This window comes from Lynx canadensis, chromosome D2, assembly GCF_007474595.2.
Source record: "Lynx canadensis isolate LIC74 chromosome D2, mLynCan4.pri.v2, whole genome shotgun sequence".
NCBI classification, from domain to species: Eukaryota; Metazoa; Chordata; class Mammalia; order Carnivora; family Felidae; genus Lynx; species Lynx canadensis.
Window position 1 is genome coordinate 73,376,567 of NC_044313.2, and position 21,518 is coordinate 73,398,084.

Below are 21,518 nucleotides of genomic sequence, written 5' to 3' on the forward strand. Positions count from 1 at the left end.
GGACAATTGGAATCTCCGTGTGGATTGGGTACTGGATGACAGCAAGGAATCACTGGCCCTTTTTAGGCCCCGAACCAGAATATCACTATGTCTGAAAATGCCGGTACTTTTTAGAGATGCAAAGTCTAGTATGCAGAAGTGAAATGACATGATGCTATAAAAAAATTCAGAGAGAGAGAGAGATGAAGCGGGTGCGGTAGAATCTTGATTCTGGATGACACATGGGTGACGCGCGTCGTCCTCTGCTCCCTAGCTTGCGGAATGTTTGAAATGCTCGTAACGCAGAAAGGTTGAAACAGAAGATAAGGCGGCAGGCAGTGAAGAGAGACTTTCGGCTGAGCCTTGAAAAGCAAGCAGCATCTCACGCATGGAAACAGACAGAACCGTCATTGGTGGAGAGACCAGCCCAGCAGAGGTCCCTGGGGCGGGAGGGCTGGGGGGGGCTCTGTTTGCCTCTGTGTGGATCAGAGCTCCCAACCTCGGCCCCAGGGGTGAACATGGCCAGCCACCTGCATTGACCTGTTTCTCAAGGATGTGGTAAGCGCTGATCAACAAATAAGGCGAAAGACTCGGAAAATACTGGGCCCTGAACGCGGGCCGAGGGGAAGGGTGCCAGACAAGTTTCCAAAACAACCTGTTTGTTCTTCCTGGGCTGACCCTTGCCTCAAGGACAGCCCCCTGCACCCTTCGGTGCTTGCACAATTTCCCCTCCTGCTGGATCCAGACTCTCTACAGAGACCACCAGCCCCACGTGAGGGGCGTCCCTCTTTGCAAGACTGTCTTCTTGGGAACACAGCCCTCATTCCGGCATCTCTGGAGACAGCAGATCAGAGGTGGCCATGCAAGAATACACCTGCATCCGCCTGCCTCTCCCCCCCACCCAGCTCTCCCCACCCCAGATCTGGATCCCTCTGCTGGGGAGGGGGGGCTTTTAGGACCTGCGACCATGTCCTCCCCTCATCTCTGAACCTGATCTGCTTCTGGTTTATACGGTTCTGCTGAGATCATGGAAACACGAAGCCCAGTCGTATCTATGGTGTGGCCTCAGTGTTCGCCTCGTGGGGTCACTGCATTTGACAGCCCGAGAGCCACTCGGAAATTGCCCGTGGTTCACTAGGGCCAGATGGGAGGTTCCTCTCTTGCGACCTTATCTTCCCTTTGCAGCCCTGGTAACTAATTGCCGAGGGTTGCAAAATCAAAGAGAAAACATTTACAATGAGAGTTGACCTAAAAAAGACTTAGATGGGGGTCAGCATACTTTTAGCGCGGCTTGACCTCTTCCAGACAAAGCCCCGGGGGGAGGGGGTGCCATGTGCTACCAAGAGTGTGGGTTTCAGAGTCAGCCTGAGAACCGGGTTTGAGGCCTGCCTCCCCACCTACTCGTTTGGACAACAGAGCTGACCTCGGATCACATTTCCTGTCTCAGAGGGGTTTACGGATTAACCGAGGCTCCCGCAAGCGAGGTGCAAACACGCGTCGCCTCCTTCTCCCGCTACAGACGTCAGGCTCTCCATGTCGCAGATGAGGCCGTCGGAGGACGTGAACGTCAGGCCACTTTCAGCTCCAACTTCCTGCCATTCCACAAAACTCCAGGGGCAGTGGGTCACTCTCCTTGGTGGGCTCGGTAATTTGGTGCATCCCTCATCCAGCCTGTCCCCACGCCCTGGGCGCACCTGGTCCTATAAAACCACAAAGACACAGACCTGGGTAGAAGCTTAGCCCCACAGGCACCCAGGCTACTAAGTTCCACTTCTCCACATGAAGAGGCTTCTCTGTTCTGTGGCCCCGTGGGTTTCTCCTTCCTGATTCCTGCCCTGCCTTGAAGGTCACCAGTCGGGTAGAAACGCATTGGAAGAAACTCAGACCTTAGCCATCGTCCTGGTAGGTAGCATCGTGGATGGAACATTCCCTCTGCCAGATGCTGGGAAATGAATTCACTCCCCGCAGGCTGAGGGCTTTGGGCCCGTCTGTTCCTCAAAGTTCCTCACCTCTCAAGTGATAATCTGCCCTATCCACTCCTGGACGGTTGGGTGGGCTTTTCTGATTATATCGTGGATCCTATGAGCGTGTTCTGGAAAGTATAAAACCCTGGAAGAATGGGCGGCATGATGACCACTGCAGTTTGGGTCTCCACACCAGACCTCCAGAAAGGGCCCCTTCACCTGTAGAGGAACATTCCTTTGTCCCTTTCTCAAGACCACGCCTGCTGGCCAACCCCTCTTCGGGCATAAATGCTGGGGCTCTTTCTCCCTGTGCACTAAACCCTTGTGAAGCGGCCTAGCCAACCCTCCCTGGGAAACCCCACGGGGTAAGCTCTTCCATCAGCCTCCTGTGGCCTCCAAGAGGGTGACCATATGTCTCCTGTACCCAGACTGTCCTAGTCTTCTCCTGATGCCTAGTTTCATTACCAATAGCACCTCCTTTCATTTCCAAACAAGCGTCCCCCCTTGTGTAAGAAAGCATATGGTCACCCTACCTCTAGGCCAAGGGTCACCTCTACCGGGCTGCCATCTTGCCAAACTGTCATCCTCAGCACTGAGGTCACTTCATGGTGGCTCACCCCCTTCAGATGTCATCTAACACAGATGTTATCCCCTATTTCACTGCTGCCAGAGGGGACACAGTTGTCGTTATATACAAGGAAGATGAGAGGGCGCCAGGCCCCCGTGTGTCCGTGAGGGACACAACTCTGTTCTGCACCCCCGGCGGGGGAGCACTTTTCCTCTTCTCCGCAATTCTCCTCTTGCCCAACTCTTTATGTGAAGGCGTACCTCCACCAATATCAGCCCCCCTCAGCCAGGGCTGTCCCTGGTCGTGGCTCCCAAGGCCTTGAAGTGGCTTCCGTCTGAGGAGAGGCCCACGGTTGCCAAGGACGTCGTGGGCCAGACAGACGGAAGCTCCTTATCCCTCGGGCTGACTGTTCTCTGCCGTCGCCACACCGCGTCAAGGGCAACTTGCATGACGTTTGAGGATGCCACGGATAGTTGAACTGCTCATGTTTGGACGTTTTTTCCCCTCCTCAGCCGGCAACGCTGTGGCTTTTTTCTTACCGGCTTGGAGAGGGGACAAATGCCTTCTAGATCACCTCATGTCTTCCACGGTTTATAGTTATGTGACTTCCGCCGCCGTGTGCCTTAGAGGGACAGCAAGGACACAGGCACTGCTCCCATTTTACAGCTGGGGAAACTAAGTTCAGATCAGGAAAGAAGTTCTGGTCGTCAAGTTGACCGAGCCAATCAGGCCTCCTTCTAGAAATAATCAAGCCTTTGACCAAATGATTCACGCACAAACATATTCTCTGTCTCTCTCTCTCTCTGTCTCAGACACACATACTCACACATTCACACAAACGCTGCTGTTCCCCAGGGGACTTCGTATGGTTTCCCTGGTCTGGTTTTACTCATGATACTTTCCTACTTCCTGGCTATAAATATACCAAGGTCAAACCTGTCTCTTAGTTTCACTCTACCAGCCAAATGAGCAGTTACTCCGAAATGAGACAGCAGGGAGCCGCCAGCAAAGGGAGAGGCAACAGATTTGCTCCGTCCTGGACAAAGCCAGCATTTTCTTTGTGTTTGGCCTTTTGGATGCCGCCGCGAGAGCGCTGTCCAGTGAAGCCAAGTCCCATCACCCACTCTTGGTCCCCCAAAGGCGTGGGCTGGGCAAGCACTTCAGATCCCACCTACCACAGACGGGCGGAGGCCGGGCCCCCTCATTGCCAGCCACGAGCCCAGCTGAGAAAACCTACCTTCAGCCTTTTCAGCGGGGGCTTCAACCCTACCCCAGAGAAGCCACCTCTTCTAACTCCCCGTCTCCCTCGTAACGCACATACAGAGCAAATTCTTCCTCCCTTCCTCGTAGACTTCAAATCAATGTTTCTTTCATTACTGTTGTTGTTTTGAATTAAAATACAGCCGTACAGTACTGTTGTTACATAGCCGTGATATTAGCGAGTACTCGCTGAGCGCTTGCTATGTACCCAGTGCCCTGCACTCATGTTTGCATATAATCTTCTCAACAGACCTAGACAAGTTAAGTTTCAGCAATACTCTGTAGCCACGGTCCTCAAACTGTTTGGTCTCGGGAACCCTTTACCACCCTTGAAAATGTCTATTATGGAAACCTCCGGAGGGCTTCCGCTCACGTGGGTTCCGTCTTTCAAATGCCCTGTCTTAGAAAGGAAACCGAAGCAGTTTTAAAACCTGTTCGTTCACTTAAAAATAGCAATAATAAACTTCCTGCATGCTGACATAAATACCACGTTTTCACGAGAGAGGACACAGCAGCGGCGCGAGTGGTCCTGTTTCACGGGTTTGTGCATCCCCTCGGTGCCTGGCTTCGGGACCGAGTTCTCATTTCTGCTTCTGAAATCGTGGTGCAGCTCTCTGGTGAAGCCCATGGGAATCCACCACACACCCGTGAGACAGCACCAGGGAAAGAGGCAAATAATGCCCGAGTGTCGTTTTCCAAGAGCCTCGACTTCCCAGAGGCCACCCTAAAAAGGTGGAGGTTTCTCCCCTTGGCGCAATGGGAAGCCGCAGAAGGGGTGAAGTAGGGAGTGACGTGCCCCGAGCTACGGGTTGGGATGGGTGCTGTGTCAAGAAGAAACAGAGGGGGGACAAGGGTGGGAGCAGAGGGACCGATTGGGAGGCTCTCAGAATAGTCAGGGCAAAGAGGAGGGGGGCCCGAGCCAGGAGGCTGGCAGAGACGCGGCTGGGTTCCGGAGAATGCTGAGTGCGTGGCTCCATGGGCCCAAAGGGGAGACGTGCGGGAAGGGAAGGAAGCCTCTAGCGCCACACTCGGAGGGGCCCAACACTGCCAAAGGGCTTGGGGGAAGTGCCTCCCTGGATGCATGGCTGGCTGCACCTGCCATGTCCTGGGCTATGCTCAGAGCTTAGACATCAGACGGTGGGCTGGCCTAGGCCAGAGAGAGGGGCCTGCCCTTCTGGGAGCAAGAACAGGACAAGCAGAGCCTCAGTGCTCCCCCCGTGCAGCATACCAAGGCCCCGGAGAATGTGGCCAAACTCATGCCCATGTACCCTCCGGATGCTGGAGTTGGCATAGCCATGGGCACACAGAGGCCACAAAGCCAGGAACCAGCACCTCCACAGGCCCTGTTTGGAACACCTGCTTTCTCCAGCCCAGAAAACTAACACAGTTCACGGCTGTACTGACCTGTGCCCACCCACCCCGCCCCCTCCCCCACCGCCCTGTTTTAGTACCCCAACCACTGCCAGCCCCCCAGGCCCCTTCATGCTCCCCCAGCGGTCAGCGCCTAAGGGAGCTGCCCATGGTGTGGTGGATTGCATTATCAGCCCCATTCTTCCCTTCCACACATGTAGCCTCGCCATTCGGGAATGCTCTTCCCCGCCCCTTGGCTTCAGGCTTAGCGGTGTGGCTTTGTGTTGGCCACGGGCATATGGACAGAGGAGCCATTGTGCCGACTCCAGGCCTGGGTCTTGAGAGTTTTGCATGTTTCCACTTGCTCTTTCGTAGCCCTGTCATTATCGATAGAAGAATTTAGTGCCAGGTCATTGTGGCCCCTTAGCCTGGGACCTGGGATGGACCACCTTGGAATAAAATCAGCTCAACCAATGCTCACAGACCTACAGCCTGAAACTGAACCATCCCAGTTAACCCACAAATCTATGAAAATAGATGTTTATTCTTAAACGCTCCTAATGGTTTTGCAGGGTTTTTTGTTACACAGTGATAGCTAGCTAATACACCTGTTTCCTCACCTACAGTCTCTTTAAGACTCAGTTATATGAAGGCTGGGACCGCATTTATTTTCCATCTTGTTTCCCAAGAGCCTAGCACACTGCAATTATTTAGTAAGTGTTTTTTGAACATATGAAGGAATGTACAGATGCCCACCTGACCTGAGGATGGTCACAGAAAAGTCTAAATAAAGAATACCTACTAGGTACCCCCAAGGGCATGCCCATCCACCCAGGGTTGGGCCAGCATTACGCCAGCCCTCAAAAACAGTCAATGGGCCAGGCAACTGCCGTTGGGATTGTATTTAGCTGTCCCTTGACCGAATTGGTATCCTTGGCTACCTTCCCATGGCTCAGAGCAAACAGCCTCTGTTAGAGGCAATCCCTAATGATTACTGGCCATTCTGTGCCCCACATCACCCTCTCTGAAGTAGAGAGTATATTCCTATATACTGAATGTTTGTGCTCCCAACAAAGTTCATATATTGAAACCCTAATCCCCAGTGTGGTGGTGGTAGGAGATGCAGCCTTTGGAAGGTGATTACATCATGAGGGTGGGGCCCCCACGCATAGGATTAGTGCCCTGAGACACAAGAGTTTGCTCCCTCTCTCTCTGCCATATGAGGACACAGCAAGAAGTTGGCCAACTATGAACCAGGAAGCCCGTCCTCACCAGACACTGAACCTGCTGGTGCCTTGACCTTGGACTCCCCAACCGTAAGAAATAAATCTCTGCCGTTTAACCTCCCCGGTCTACCATAGTTTGTTTTAGAAGCCCAAACCGAATGAGACACATGGAACAGCAAGCATCCCGAGAGGATCCCATTGGTCGTAAACGGAAGGAGATGGAAGGAGACCAAGTGAGGCCCTACTGAGAAGCAGAGGGAGGCTGGGGTGGCTGGTTAAACATCCTGAACTCTCCCAGAGTGACATCTCTGGATATGGGGCCATGTCCCAAGGATGTGGGATGTGGGGCCCCTGAAAGGGACAGGCTGAGTGGGGTATAAGAAGGACGGTGGACCCTGCTATGACCAACCACCCTCACCAGCTCCATGGCATGGGGACCCAAGGCCACACCCCAGTGAATGCATGGAGCCCTCTGCTGAGGGTCAGCAGCCTAGACGGGGGCAGGGTAGGTGGACCCCGACTCAACTTAGGGCTCCTTTCTCTTTCCTGCTGTCTGTGACCTCTTGGATGTCCAGGAGCACAGAGGAGATGGACAGCCCCAGCTTCACCTGGAATGTTCGATGTTATTACTGTTCCTGGAGACGAGGCCCCTTCCAGTCCAGGGAGGGGACCTCAGAGAGCCAGAGAAGTTGTTAGATCGTTCCTCTGTGGGGGAAAGTGCCACATCTGAACCGTGATCATGAAAACGCTCCACTGTTTCTGGAAACAAGTTTAGGGGGAACGCTTATAAATTACCTCGCTATCTGAAGGGCAACCCCAGATCTTTTAAAGGAGGCTGTGAAATAGCCCTTGTCGGTTTCCTCCGGGTTCGGGATTGTGTCTCTATTTTAAGCAAACGAACACTACCATGTCGAACCCGGATCTATGAAGACAGAGTTAACTGGGCTCAAATTATGAACGAACCTGGCCATTTGGTGCCGTGCAGCTGCAGGCTGAGCTGGGAAGCGGGTCCCAAAACACCACCTTCCTGTCCAACGCCAGGAGCTGTCAGGCTAAGCTGATCAGCTCGCACAGAAGCAGCTGAGCAGTGCAGACACAACCCCACGCTGGAAACAGAAAGGGGTCCCCCAGAATTCAGTCTTCCAGAAAGAGGATGTCACCCACAGCCCTACCTCCTCCACAGAAATGCTGTTGGCTTCGGCTTCAGCCAATGACCCAGCGCCATGAGGCCCCTGGGCCTCCGTGTGTTCACCCAGAACCTGGAGGTCATGCTGAACTCAGAAAAACTCCCCTCACGTTGGGCTTATGTCTCGGTTCTGAGTTTCAGAAGCTGGGAACCAAATGACATAATGGAAGGGTGAGATCCGAGCGCTTATTATCCGCGAGCCCGTTGTCCGTGCAGCAGATGCCACACGGGAGAAGTCACCCACAGAAGACGTATTAGGAAGGATGTCACCCCCTGTTAAAGCAGCACATTGTGTCCTGCGAGGGCCGGTGCAGTAAGTGGGAACGGAGAGAGGGTTGACATTTCGATTTAAAGCTCCAGTAACTTGCAGGTAACGTTTCAAGGATGTTCGGAGCGCAAGAGGCAAAGGAAGAAGACTGAGGGACAGAGATTAACTCCTTCGCCTCCACTGCACATTGGCCGTGACCATCTCAGCTACAAATAAGGGCAGAAGGCACCGCCAGGAAAGAGGGGGTGGGTGTTAAGAGGTTTCCATACCTTGGGACCAAGGCTAGGCGTAGTCACAAATAATTCCCAGGCAAGAACACGCTGCACGATGTATCTATTCCTTCAGACTTCCATTAACTGAAACAAATATTTATTAACTGTCCAATCTGATCAAAGATAAACATTGAGTACCTGTGTGAGGCTTAGCCCGGGTCCTCAAAGAGCCGAAGACAAAGCCAACCCGCTTAAACGAGTTAGAGCGGTCAGAGGCAGCAGACTGAAAGAGCTAATGCAAAGGCGAATCAGAGGCCCGAGGTCCAGGGGCCTGGGGCAGGCGATTCAGCCTCTCTGGGCTGCTCTCACGGAAGCAATCTAAGTCCTTACCTGGCTATAATACACCACGCTTCTAAATATCCCAAGCCAGCTGGTAGCAATAAAAGCTCACGTGTACAGGGGAAGAAGAGCAGAGATAGGAAAAGGCAGAAAGGTCGGGAGAAGAACTGAAGGAACCCTCTGAAGGCCCTGGGCTCTGATCGAACAAGGACACGAAAACCAGAGTCAGTTTGCTACCCAGCTGAACCCTGGACCAAACCCAAGGTGTACTGGCCTACAGCTAAGACTCACTGGAACGATGCCTTTTCCTGGGCTGTGTATCTATTGTCTCCGGGCTATTGTGTCAGATGCTGACAACAATCCTGCAAGATAAAACAAGGAGTGTTCGCCCATTCCACAGATGGGAAGCTGAGCCCGGCAGCCCAGGAGCTGGCCCGCCGCTGATGGTTGAATCCCCCTTAGACAGCCTCACCGGGGAACCCGAGAGCCCCATTTTGAACTGAATCCCAAAATACAGATTCTTTTTTGGAGCCTAAAGACCTTCTAAGACTGCTGAACCAAGACATCAAAATACTCTCCGAACAGAACTGTCCTTTCATCCATTTCTGGAAACGTCTATAGATAGGACCACCACATAGCCCTTTGCCTGAGGGTAGGGGCAAGCCCCCGAGGTCAGCTGGGAGAAAAAAAAGCCCCTCATCAATCAGTACAAGGAGGCCAGCCGTCCACCGGGCTAGAATCCCTGCTGTTGGGATGGCTTTTTTCAAACCCAGGGTATAAAATGAATTAGGTCTGCAGGAATATTGAACTGCAAGATGGGGCACACACACACACACACACATGCATGCGTGTTCCGTTGAAGCTTCACTTGGGAACCACATACCCACAGAAGATGTATGGACGAACCCATGTAGGGAAGATTCAGAATCACACACTCTGGATTCTTGGATCACGGACTAAGGAACTTTATTGTTTTTTAGGTTTACTTATTTATTTTTGAGAGAGAGAGAGAGAGAGAGAGAGGGAGAGAGAGAGCACGAGATAGAGAGAGAGAATCCCAAGCAGGCTCTGCACTGTCAGCACAGAGCCCAACACGGGGCTTGATCCCATGAACTATGAGATCACGACCTGAGCCGAAACCAAGAGTCAGAGGCTTAACCGACTGAGCCACCCAGGCACCCCCCACAAGGAGCTTCAAAGAGCTTCTAACGCCTCCTTCATTTTGGGAAAGAGGAAACTAAGGCCCAGAAAGGTCGAACGACTTTCTCAAGGTCAAAGAGCTCGTGTTCAAGTTCATCACCAGCCTGCCTCTCCAAACCGCAGGCCACAGCCTTCCCCTTTACGGAGCTGAGAAGAGCCGACTCCCCCTGCCCTTGCAGCCCCGCTCAGCAGGGGGTCGCCATCAGCAGCGCATCAACACTGAGCTCTCCCAGGGGTAATGGCACACCTTCCACCATGGAGGTGAGCAAGGACTGGGGGCGGTGGGGGATGACGAGCAGGGCTGGGGGGGGGTGCCAGGAAACAGACTCCCTGGGAAGGGAGTTGAGATGGGGGTGGAGCAGAGGCGTGCACCCCAGAGGAGGCTCAACGAAGTGAGGGGCTGGGATACACCAGCTGGGCACAAACGAGGTGACAAATGATCCCAGTTACGCAGATTTCAAAAACAGGCGAAACTAATCTAAGGTGATCAGAGGCAGAGAAGTAATGGCCCTCGGGTGGGTAGTGGGGTTGCTTCCGGGAAAGGAGTATGAAGAAGCTGGCTGGCCTGGTGAAAATACTCTCCATCTTGATCTGGGAGGTGGTTCTGTGGGTGGATGCGAACAGGACTGTTTACTGAGCTGTGCGTTTACGGAGCTGTGCGTATGTGCATGTTTTATTGTGCGTAAGTTGTGCCTCGAACAGAACCCAGTGGAAAAACAAAGAATGGATCCAATAGGGCTATCCTGTCCCTAGGAGTACCAGACACGGGGTCTCTGACTATTCATTTGGGCCATTTTAAAGGGGGGGCCTGAGCATCAGAAGGGGGAGTGAGCTCCACAGGTTTCAAGGACCCTATAACCACATCCTCACACTCCGGCTGACATCTGCCCAAACTGGTTCTCTCCCAACCGTCTCCTGGGGACTGTGGGTCCTGCTACTGTTCTGAGTACAAGGCTCCCTTCCTCCCTCCCTGCCCCTACCCACCCCAATCACACACACACACACACACACACACACACACACACACAGTGGCCCCAGCTAATGCCTCCAGAACCCTCTCGGCCAGTTGCCAAGCTCTTTCCCATATCTTCCTTAGGTCCACAGTCAGCCCCAAGCCTCCTCTTGGTGTTTCAGAACTTTCCTTGCGCCATGGCCTTCCCTTGCCCAGGAGAGGGACCCACAGCCCAGGCCAGCCCACCCTTACCCAGACGGCGGCCCCTCTCCCCTGGGTACCCAGGACTCCTAGGCCCCAGCCTCGTGCCTTCTGAGACGAGATCACTCCAGGCTGGCCCGACGCTTCTGCACAGTGACCCTCAGGTATGTCATGAAACCAGTATCTACAGGACAAAAGTCTCTGTGTAAACATGCTTACTTAAACACAGAATTACATGCCGCTCACCCACCCCAGATTCCACATCCAAACCACTTGGTCAAATGTCCTTGTCCCAATGCTATACACCCATGGCTCAGTGTGGTGACGTAAGTAAACATGGGCTCAAAGAACTCAGCCCCAAGGTTGCTGGGTTTGAGCACGCGACTGTGATCAAGGAGTTTCGTGATAAAGCCCAGGTGAAAAGGACTTGCAAAGATTACACACCCGACGACGGCAACAAATCAGGAAGCCGAGAGGTAACATCTAACACAATGATGTCCTTGCCCCTGGGAGGCTGCCTCCATGGACCGAAGAGAGGGGACATCCTGGAGGAAGCGGCATTTGAAGTGGATGACTGCAGTGACAATATTACGGGAGCCCTTCGCCCAGGATGCGTGTTGAGTCCTCTCAGTTAATGCCGTGGGGCCCTCGTCGCCCGCCCGCCCTCCCTCACAGCGCTTCCCCGCTCGTGGTGTCATTCGTCCTGGCCGGCTTGGGCAATGAGAACACCTGCGGGAGGCACGTACAGCCAGAGGGCCGAGGGGCTCGGCACCCCCAACCCACACCCCACTCCCCGAAAGGCCCGCCACACCTCGCCTGGAAAGCGCTTTATGACTTTCCAATCACTTTCACATATGTTTTCTCCTCTGAGTCTTAAAACCGGGATGGCTGTTCTGATCCCCATTTTATTGGTGGGAAAAACAATACAAAACCAAACATGAAATGACTCAGCAGGGCACACGGTGAGTCAGCATCCAGGCTAGGTGAGCAGGTCCGTGACATGGTGCCCAGGGCTCAAAGAGCCCAAGTCGCACGCCACAACTTTTATTTTTATTTATTTATTCTTGAGAGGCAGGGAGAGCATGAGCAGGGGAGGGGCACAGAGAGAGGGGGACACAGAATCCGAAGCGGGCTCCAGGCTCTGAGCTGTCAGCACAGAGCCCGACGTGGGGCTTGAACTCATGAACTATGAGATCGTGACCTGAGCCGAAGTCAGACGCTCAACCGACTGAGCCACCCAGGTGCCCCCGTCACATATTTAAAAAGAAAAGAAAACCAATGATATGCAGGGCTGGGTGGGGGGACGGGGAGGGGTCCGTCAGCTTCTCTTAGATGCCCCAGATTCCTCCTACCTTCCTACTGCGGGGGTTTTCCACCGAAATCCACGTTGGCCACCACGCCCTCTGGGATTCTGAGAAAGCCTTGCCAACCTTCCCAACAATGGAAAAGCTGGCTTTTCCTCAAGACCCCGAACGCCTGCACACAGAGCGGCCAACGATCGTGGAAGAGATGGTGACATAGCCTAGAAAGCTGTGACTCCCCACCAGTGGAGGCGAGCGCAGATTCAGGATGCACACCAGACTTTTCCACAGCTGCGTCAACAATAGCTATAGGGGAGAAATCAAGACGGTGCGGGAGGCTTTGGCCGCAGATCCCAGGTACCTAAACCAGCCAAGCTTTGGAAGGAAGCCACTTCAAATGTTCACGTTGAAACAATGCTTCGATATTTCTTTGTTTCCACTGAGATTTCCACTGAATAACAGCTGTCAACAACTCAGGAAGACGGTGGTCCGTTCCAAGTCTTTCTTCTTCACAAGTGTTCTTTTATAAACAGCATATACTGCTCTTTTCAGCAAGAGCAAAGCAAAAGGCATCCACGGTTGTTCCGAGGGGGGCAAAACATTTCCACGAACGTTCAAGCCTTTGTTTTGTGCCTGCGTCTGAGGGATCAGAGTTCCTATGTTAAGAAGACAGAGTTCGGGGCACCTGGGTGGCTCAGTCGGTTACGCCACCGACTTCGGCTCCGGTCGTGATCTCGTGATCCGTGAATTCGAGCCCCGCGTCGGGCTCTGTGCTGACAGCTCGGAGCCTTGAGCCTGCTTCGGATTCTGTGTCTCCCTCGCTCTCTGTCCCTCCCCCACTTGTGCTCTGTCTCTCTCTCCTTTAAAAATAAATAAACACTTAAAAAAATTTTTTAAAAAAGGACTCTTATTATTATTATTTTTTAATGTTTATTTATTTTTGAGAGCGAGAGAGACAGAGCATGAGTGGGGGAGGGGCAGAGAGAGAGGGAGACACAGAATCCGAAGCAGGCTCCAGGTTCCACAGGGTTCGAAAAGATCCACAAGATCATGACCAGAGCCGAAGTCGGACGCTTAACCAACTGAGCCACCCAGATGCCCCAAGAAGACAGAGTTCTTAAATATACTATTGAAGGAAGTGGATATTTGAAGCACCTTCTATTATCTTCTAGAAGCCTCCTTTGGTTTCTACAAAAGTTTCAGTGGAGTAAGTGGTTCTTATCAGGGGTTGGGAGGAGGCGGGCGGGGGGTTAGTAGTTCATGGGGGCAGAGTTTTCAGTTTGGGAAGATGAGAAAGTTCTGGAGATGGAGTGGGTAATAGCAGCACAGCAATATGAATGCCTCTGAGGCCACTGAACTGCACGCTTCAAAATGGTTCAAACGAGGGGCTCCCGGGAAGCCTAGTTGGTTAAGCGTCCGACTTCGGCTCAAGTCACGATCTCACGGTGTGTGGGTTCGAGCCCCGTGTCGGGCTCTGTGCTGACAGCTCGGAGCCTGGAGCCTGCTGCGGATTCTGTGTCTCCCTCCCTGTCTGCCCCTCCCCCGCTTGCTCTCTGTCTCTCAAAAATAAATGTTAAAAAAAAAAGCTTTTTAAAAAATGGTTCAAATGGGGGCGCCTGGGTGGCGCAGTCGGTTAAGCGTCCGACTTCAGCCAGGTCACGATCTCGCGGTCCGTGAGTTCGAGCCCCGCATCGGGCTCTGGGCTGATGGCTCAGAGCCTGGAGCCTGTTTCCGATTCTGTGTCTCCCTCTCTCTCTGCCCCTCCCCCGTTCATGCTCTGTCTCTCTCTGTCCCAAAAATAAAAAATAAAATAAACGTTGAAAAAAAAAATTAAAAAAAAAAAAAAAAAATGGTTCAAATGGTACATCTGATGTTAAGTGTATTTTACCACAATAAAAATCATGCACAGAAAGCGTCCACGAAAGTTTTAAAAACTGTCCGCATGCTGAAAAGAATCCAAAAGGTTTTACACGTGTTTGCTCCTGTTTTGCTTCCTAGTTAAAACCAGCCTGTCTGGATGAGTTTACTGATTACTAACTCTGCATTCAAAACACCTGATTCGCTGAGCACCCCAGGGGATAACCCAGCGCCCCCCGCCCCAGGCCAGTCCTGTGTGGGAGCCCCCAGCCCCCGCAGCGCAGCTCTGTTCCGGCACCTTCCTCCTGCGTAGAACTCTCTAGACATTGTCTCACCTGTCCTTTCCTCTGGAGAGCTCTGTCCTCCCCACAGGGCTCAGGCGACCTGACTATGAGGTCGCGGTGAAAAGTCAAGAACCAGTTCTTCGAACCCTCTGCTCCGCTAGCCAGTCAAGTGGTTCCAGACAAATGTCTCGAAGAGGAAAACAGGCAGCCAAGCGCGCCAGCGTCCTGAGTCAGCCCCATGGGTCGGCTGACAGGCTGGACCACGGCTCAAGGGCCCGGTTCTGGGCACACGTCCCTCAGCCGGTGTCCAGAAGGAGCACCCTAGGGGACTCACCAGAGGGGCATGTGGTGAAGGACAACGAAACAGGAAGCCCAGACATTCCTGGAAGGACCTCTGCTTTCTACTTCCACAAGCCTTCTTTCTTCCTTCCGCTCAGATTTTGAAACAGTGCCTTCCAAGTCACGTTGCCATAGGATGAGATGGATCGCCTTTTCCAAGGCACCTTCCTAGAGATCTCTTGCCTATCCCCAACAGCCCTGCAAGGGTTCTGACCGACTGGAGAGATGAGGGCACTGAGGCTCAGAGATGCTAAGTAACTTTCCCCAGGTCACACAGCTAGTGAGTGGCAGGGCCAGTTTCGAACCCGGATCCACCTCACCGCAAGGCCACACCACGTCTGCAAAGAGAAGTGAAACGTGGAGCGCTCACGCTGGGGCCGCGTCCATTCATGACACCGAAGATCCGGGGCCTTGAAGGACTCGCGCAGCTGTTGGCAACGCTCTGTTCTCAGAACCGAAGCCGTCCCGGACGCCAAACGCTTCGTGGCCCCTTGCGCAGTCCCCGGCACCTCGGAGGCCCCCAGGAACCATGGCGGGTCATGGAACGGAGTCAAGGGCTATTTGCGTTAGTTGCTTGGATGTGGCCCCATTCAATAATTCGGTGAGCGGGCGAAGAAACCACATGAAAGAAATGAGCACATCCTTTGGAAGACTGCTTGACAGAATACGACAACACCAAGGCATCAGGCTTCCCCTAAAATTAGAGCCGCCATACGGTACTAATAACACCGTCTGGGCTCAGGCAAAGCGCTGGTCTGGCGGCGTTGGCAGCGTCCCTTCAAGAAGTACCTTGCCACCGCATACCTGGGTAATCATGGGCGTAGCTGTCCGCAAGGCCCTGGCCAGCCTTTGCCCTGCAAGGAGGAAGTACCTTCGCGTGGGCTGGAGCACAGCTCAGCACGGGGTCTGCATTGCACCCTTCTGCTCCCAGGGAAGAGAGAACGGCCCTCCTGGTCGCGGGAGGGGGTGGTAGTAAGCCAGGTCGGGAACACTGATCAAAGGCCCTTGTCGGAGCGGGAGGAGGCCCAGCTCAAGGGTTCTGGAGCCTTCTCTTGCATTCAGGCAGGCTGTTTTTACGCAGCCCCAGGCCACAGGTATCTGCACCAGCCTCCGTGGCCCTTGAGTTTGGAAACCCTCCCAAATCACATCCGGGAACAAGCAAAAGAATTGACCTTGAGCGGTGAGGTTTTGAAAAATATTTCCAATTCAGAGGTTCTCCAGCTCCGTGGTGCATTCGGAATCCCCTGGAGGGCTGTGTGAAAACAGATTGTGGAGGCTGCCCCCAGGGCTTCTGAATCAGAAGTCCTGGGTGGGGCCCCGGATCCACATCTCCTAAGCCCCAGAGGAGCTGCTGAGGCCGCTGTCCCAGGAGCCACACTTTGGGAACCGCTGTTCTCATTATTTAAAGAGAATGATTTAAGGGCATGAGAACGTTGCTCTGAATAACAAGGATATTATTATCAAATGCCTCCCGTGTGCCAGATACTTCGCTGCCTTTGATATTTACAACACTCCTGCCAAGAAGGAATTAATATCCTGCTTTGCAGACTAGGATTCTGGGACTCGGGAGTTCAGGGACATGCCTAACGTTGCACGGCTAACCACCAGCAGAGTGGAGATTTTAACCGAGGTCAGGGAGACTGGAAACTCTCTTTCTCTCCACCTTCTTTCACTGCCCGTCTGGTGAACCGGGGGCAGGCACCGGAGGGGGGCGGGGGCGGGAGGAAGTTACATGCCAAGCAGGGGCGTCGGGCGTGATGATGGGCACCTGACAAAGCCGTGTGCCGGGCAAGCCTAGAGACCACCCAGCTCGGCCACCTGCAAACGAGTCAGCCCCCCGTGGAGGGTGTGAGGGTCACGGGCACCAACAGAGGACGTGGACTCTCAGCTGGCCCAGTAGAGAGAGAACACCTATCCTTGGAGAGACACGGTGCCTTCCGTCTGAATTACACTATCTCTGAAGATCCTCTCCTGCTGGGATGGGAAGGACGCTTGGGTCCGTGGTTGAGTGCACTTGAGAGAAGAAGGGACCGTGTTGCCCATGTGCCTTTGCCAACTCAGAGAAGGAGAGGGAGGGAGCACAACCACCATTTACTGAGCATCTACTGTGAACCAGACGACTTCTCGTACCAACTGTCCGTTTTAGGGCTAAGGAGACGGAGGTGCAGAGAGGTTAAGTGACTTGCCCCAGGCCGCACAGCAAGTGAAAAAACTGGCAGATGGGACTTAAACTCATGTGTCCAAGGAGACAGAGCTTGCACTCACCCCCTGACTGACACGCAGGATCTCAGGTACAAAGTGGGTCCTAAAAATCCCTGGAGTCTAGCTCCTTCATTAGATAACTGCATTAAACTCATCAGACTTCGGCCAGGTTCTTTGGTTCCCAGGGATAACCAGCCTAAACGTGAGGCTCCGCCCATTAAGGAATTCCAGAAAAGCTCTCTATGGAGTCTCTAGCCTGAATTTCCAACGTCACCTTCTCCCCCAAAAGGTTCTCCCCTAACATGCGAGAACATCCCGACACCGTCCCGCCAGTGGGAGTTTAGTGAGATGGGAGCTCTCACCGAATCCGTGTGGATTGCAGGTCGGTGAGGCCAGGCCACAGGCAAAGGGACTCCCTCTTTATGTCCTCTCCCTGTCTGCCTTCCAGCCGAGAGAGGGGGCTTTCCTCTGTCTCCCCTGGGCCTCGGTGGAATCTGAGCTGGGACCTCAGCTCTGCACAACTTGTAACAGGAGAGAGCCCCCCACAGTCACAAAACACTGATCCAGGCGGAGCAACAATGCAGAACCACGCCTGCGCCCCAACCGCCAACACAACTGTGCATTGTGTTGTCAGGTTCCCACTGGGTGGCGGCCCACCCCCCACCCGACCCCCCGAAAGGAGCCGGCCAGGCCCTGCACAGACACCCCCTGGGCTCCAAGTCAGCTTCCGCTGCACTGTCTCAGCCGCGTATTTTCACAGATGGGTCTCGAGGCGGCCCCCCTCCAGGACTGCGTCTTTGGAAGGCCCTTAACCAGAAAAGCCCTTGAGGGTACACCGGGGTAGGCCTGAGGACATCAACCAGCTCCTGGAGGAATCATCGAGCCAGGCAGCAGAAATGCAAATACCTCCGTGCTTCAGAGCGTAGGGAGAGCCTCCCTACGTCTGTCCATCGGCGCCCAACACAGACATTGTCACATTTCCCTACACTGACCTGATCAGGATTTCTGCCAGCTTAAACGCCCAGGCAACAGCAGGTGGGGGGAGCAGACTCTGAGGCTCACTGTGGCTGCGGTCTCCTACCGCTGAGTATTGTGTCTTGCCTTGTTTGATAACAAGCTGTTGTATGTCTCAATGTAAATACAATCTAAGGCGGCATATGGCTCGCAAGGCATCATTGACGACTCTCCCCGTGCGCCAGCTTTCTGCTCTGCGAGGCTCGCTGCCCCCACAGTGCAGCCGTCGGGGTCCACCTTCCCTTGGCCTCAATCTGTCTGCCGAGGCTCCCGCTGACGCTAACGGAAGGGAAGCGTGCGGGGCCTGGGGAGACCGGGCTCCGGCACGGGGTGCTAAACGAAGTCAAGCAACTGTCCAAAGTGAAATACTGAAGTGAGTCGGCTGTTCTGCAAGAAGATGTTTTTGGCTAAGGCCGCTTAAAAATGAGACCCAACCAAAACATCTGCGACACCACAGAAACGGGGTATCCTTGCAAAGGACCGCACGACCGTTCGACTTAATCTATTCTCAGTGTGGCGTTAGACGCACCTAATGTCACCAGGCACAGAGCTCAGTTTACGGAGGAGACACATGAATCGCAGGAGTTGTTACGGTCACGCGTTTTCATCGTGAGAGCCTTGGGACCTTCTCAAAGTGTGAGGCTGCCAGGTGATCGGAGGGACTGGGGCCAGCAGGGCCCGGCAAGGCTGGTCGTGGCATCCTGACCTGAGAGCATCATGGCTCTCCCTGGTAAGCCTCTGTTACACGGACACCCACCAGAAATGTTGTGTGGGCCTTGCCATCTACTCCCGCCTTCGTTATTTCTTTCTTTTCTTTTCTTTTTTTTTACTTTAGAGACAGAGAGAGAGAGAGAGAGAGATAAAGAAAGAGAAAGAGCGGGAAAGGAGCAGAGAGAGAAAGAATCTCAAACAGACTCCATGCTGTCGGTGCAGAGGCCGACACAGGGCTCAATCCCACAACCCTGGGATCATGACCTGAACTGAAACCAAGAGTTGGACGCTCAACTGACTGAGTCTCCCAGGTGCCCCTGCATTCACCTTTTTTTTTTTTTTTTTTTTAACTTTGCCCATATGCCCTCTCTCTAGGTGGGAATGTCTGTCTCAACCTGTCAGACCCTCAGGAACGAGAATTTCAAACCCCTTCTCCATATCTTTTGCTTTGTATTCTCGGGGATTGAGGGAGGCAGGGAAGCTCCCAGGACAACCATCATCAGCCAGGAGAAGGAATCCGGAGTCCAGGTGAAGTTATCGGGTGGATAGAGCTCAGGATCTGGGGGGAATGAAGTTACAGTAAATGGGAAGCCAGGTTAAGGGCACAGAAGGTGAAAGCCAGGTCAGCCGTGCCTCAGACACAGTCTGGATGAAGACCCACGGAGCGGGTTTCTGAGCGTGAAGAGAGGCCCTAATGGTTTAAAAATGCCTGGACTGTCACCTTCTCACTGTAGTGCCCAGCTGGCTGGTTAACCCTTCGTGTCCAGCCTGTCTGCCCTGCCGGACCTACGGCTACAGTAAAGCACCTGATAAATACCAACAGCCCTGACTGGAGTCCCGCGATTATCTCCCTGTATTTCAGTGGAACATAATATTGAAATACAATATTTATTTTTTGCTTGCACACAGAATATTCCGGCTCAGCTTTGCAACCAACAACTAGAGAGATGACAACACAGAACCGTAACCACACCTGTGAATTCCACCACAGAAGCACCGTCGGGAATCGGCACAGAGCACCCCCCTTCCCACTACTGGCTAGGCTAACCTGGGGATGAGGGTCTAACGTGGGGTGAGAGCAGATGCCCTGTTGCAATCAGGAAGCCCGCGGGGTGCAGCCCAGCCTTGCGATAGCAGGGCAGAAGCATCCCAGAAAGAAAGCGTGCCTCTGTCCAAGGCCTACCCATCATGCAACTTCATGCAAACCACAAAGGATACTTTTATTCCCGGCCGACTGTACAACCTTGACTTCAACTCTAATGCCGCACTGCTCCAGGAAGCAACCAGGATGGAAATGAGCCATGAAGCAGGCCAGGCCTCCAGAAAGTGCCCTGTCCAGGACCTCCCACCCCCCAGAAGTGAGCAGGGCAGAGCCACCAGAGGGTAAGAAGAGCCACCAGCCAAGTAGGAAACCCTTTCTGGGATCTTGCTGTGTTTGAGTGCTGTCAACACTCCCGGTAGACTGAGGGGGTTAAGATCTTGTCCTGAGACCCGAGGCTTAGACAGCCCCACACTCACAAGAACAAAAATGTTGCTAATGTTCACACGGCGCCCCCAGCCACTGGGGATCCAGTGTTCAGGGCTGGCAAAGCCTCACTCATCACCCTAATGTCCACTCCTGTGCCCAACACAGCTCGGGCCCCAGGCAACAGCTTCTCCATGGCTTCTCCGTATCTTGTGTCCTATGTCCTTGGGAAAAAAGAAAAACTCACCGCCTGCAAGACATGAAGGTCTGTGGGTCGTACTGTGGCTGCAGATACAAGGCAAGATGGTATTCCGGAGCGCAGGGAGGATTTGACCGGCAGACGCATGCAGGGGAGAGAAAACACAAGCAAATTAACCGGTCAGCTCTTTCCCCTCCGACCCTCCACTTTCCAGGAGAACTACTCATCCATTTCCTGGCTTCAACTCCTGGTCCTGTAGCTACTGGGGAATTACCATGATATTTGCACCAACATGGCGGCTGAGAAACGTGATGATGCGCCACCCCTTAACCCCATGTCTGTGTGGGTCTAAACAGTCCATGTGTGATGCATGATACGGATCCCTTCTGTTAGCCACTGGGTGAGAGTCGGAAGCTAGCAATACGAAGCATGATCGGCATGAATATTTAATCAGATTTCAGTTTTTAGAAAATTAAACTTAAAATTCAGTTTTCTTTAAATAATTTTGTCGTACCATTTTCCACATTTATTAATTATAATCTGTATTTTTCCCTTTCCCGTTTTAATTTTTATATTTTATAGGAAAAAGTAACTTTCTTTGAAAATACATATGAAAAATTAATTTTGATATTTTTACATGTACTTCACACTTTTTATGAAACACACCCACGTGTTGCATATTTTAAATACACTTACATTTTTTAAATCCTTGAGCTCACTGCCGTCGACAGAACAAACTTATGTGAGCACATTTGCCACAAGGACAGAATTTGTGACCACGCTGAGCTGAAGACAAAAATTTAAGGAAATAAACATGAAATAATTACAAATTATGCGCCTTCATTTTGTTAGTCATTCAAACAGAACAAAGGAACGTTTAAGCATGTGCAGTAATAGTTAATGCAGCCGCTTTGGGACAGCTGCCAAACTTTGGTCATGTACAAATCACAGCTTTACACGTTTTTCAGTTGTCCTTATGAATGTGTGGGTTTTTTTTTTTAAGTTTATTTATATTTATTTTGAGAGAGAGAGAGAGAGAGAGAGAGAGCGCAGGTAAGGGGCAGAGAGGGGGAGAGAGAGAATCCCAAGCCGGTTGCACACTGTCAGCACAGAGCCTACTTTGAATCCTCTATACCCTCCCCCAGCCCCTCCCCTGCTCACGCGAGTGTGCACTCTCTCTCTCTCAAAAATAAATAAACATTAAAAAAAAAAAAAAAGGTAAGAAGACAGAGCATACTTTATTTAACCATTGGTAGGCTGATTTATATTCCTAAATACTGGGACACACGATGGTCCCCAATTGTACCTGTCCGGAAGTCTGCTAACGCCCAGAGTCAAGCCCACAAGTCTGGAGAGGATTCGGCCACACGCATTTACAAACACGGAAGACAGACGCCATTATACATTTTCCTTTATTTAAAAAAAAAATTTTTAATGTTTA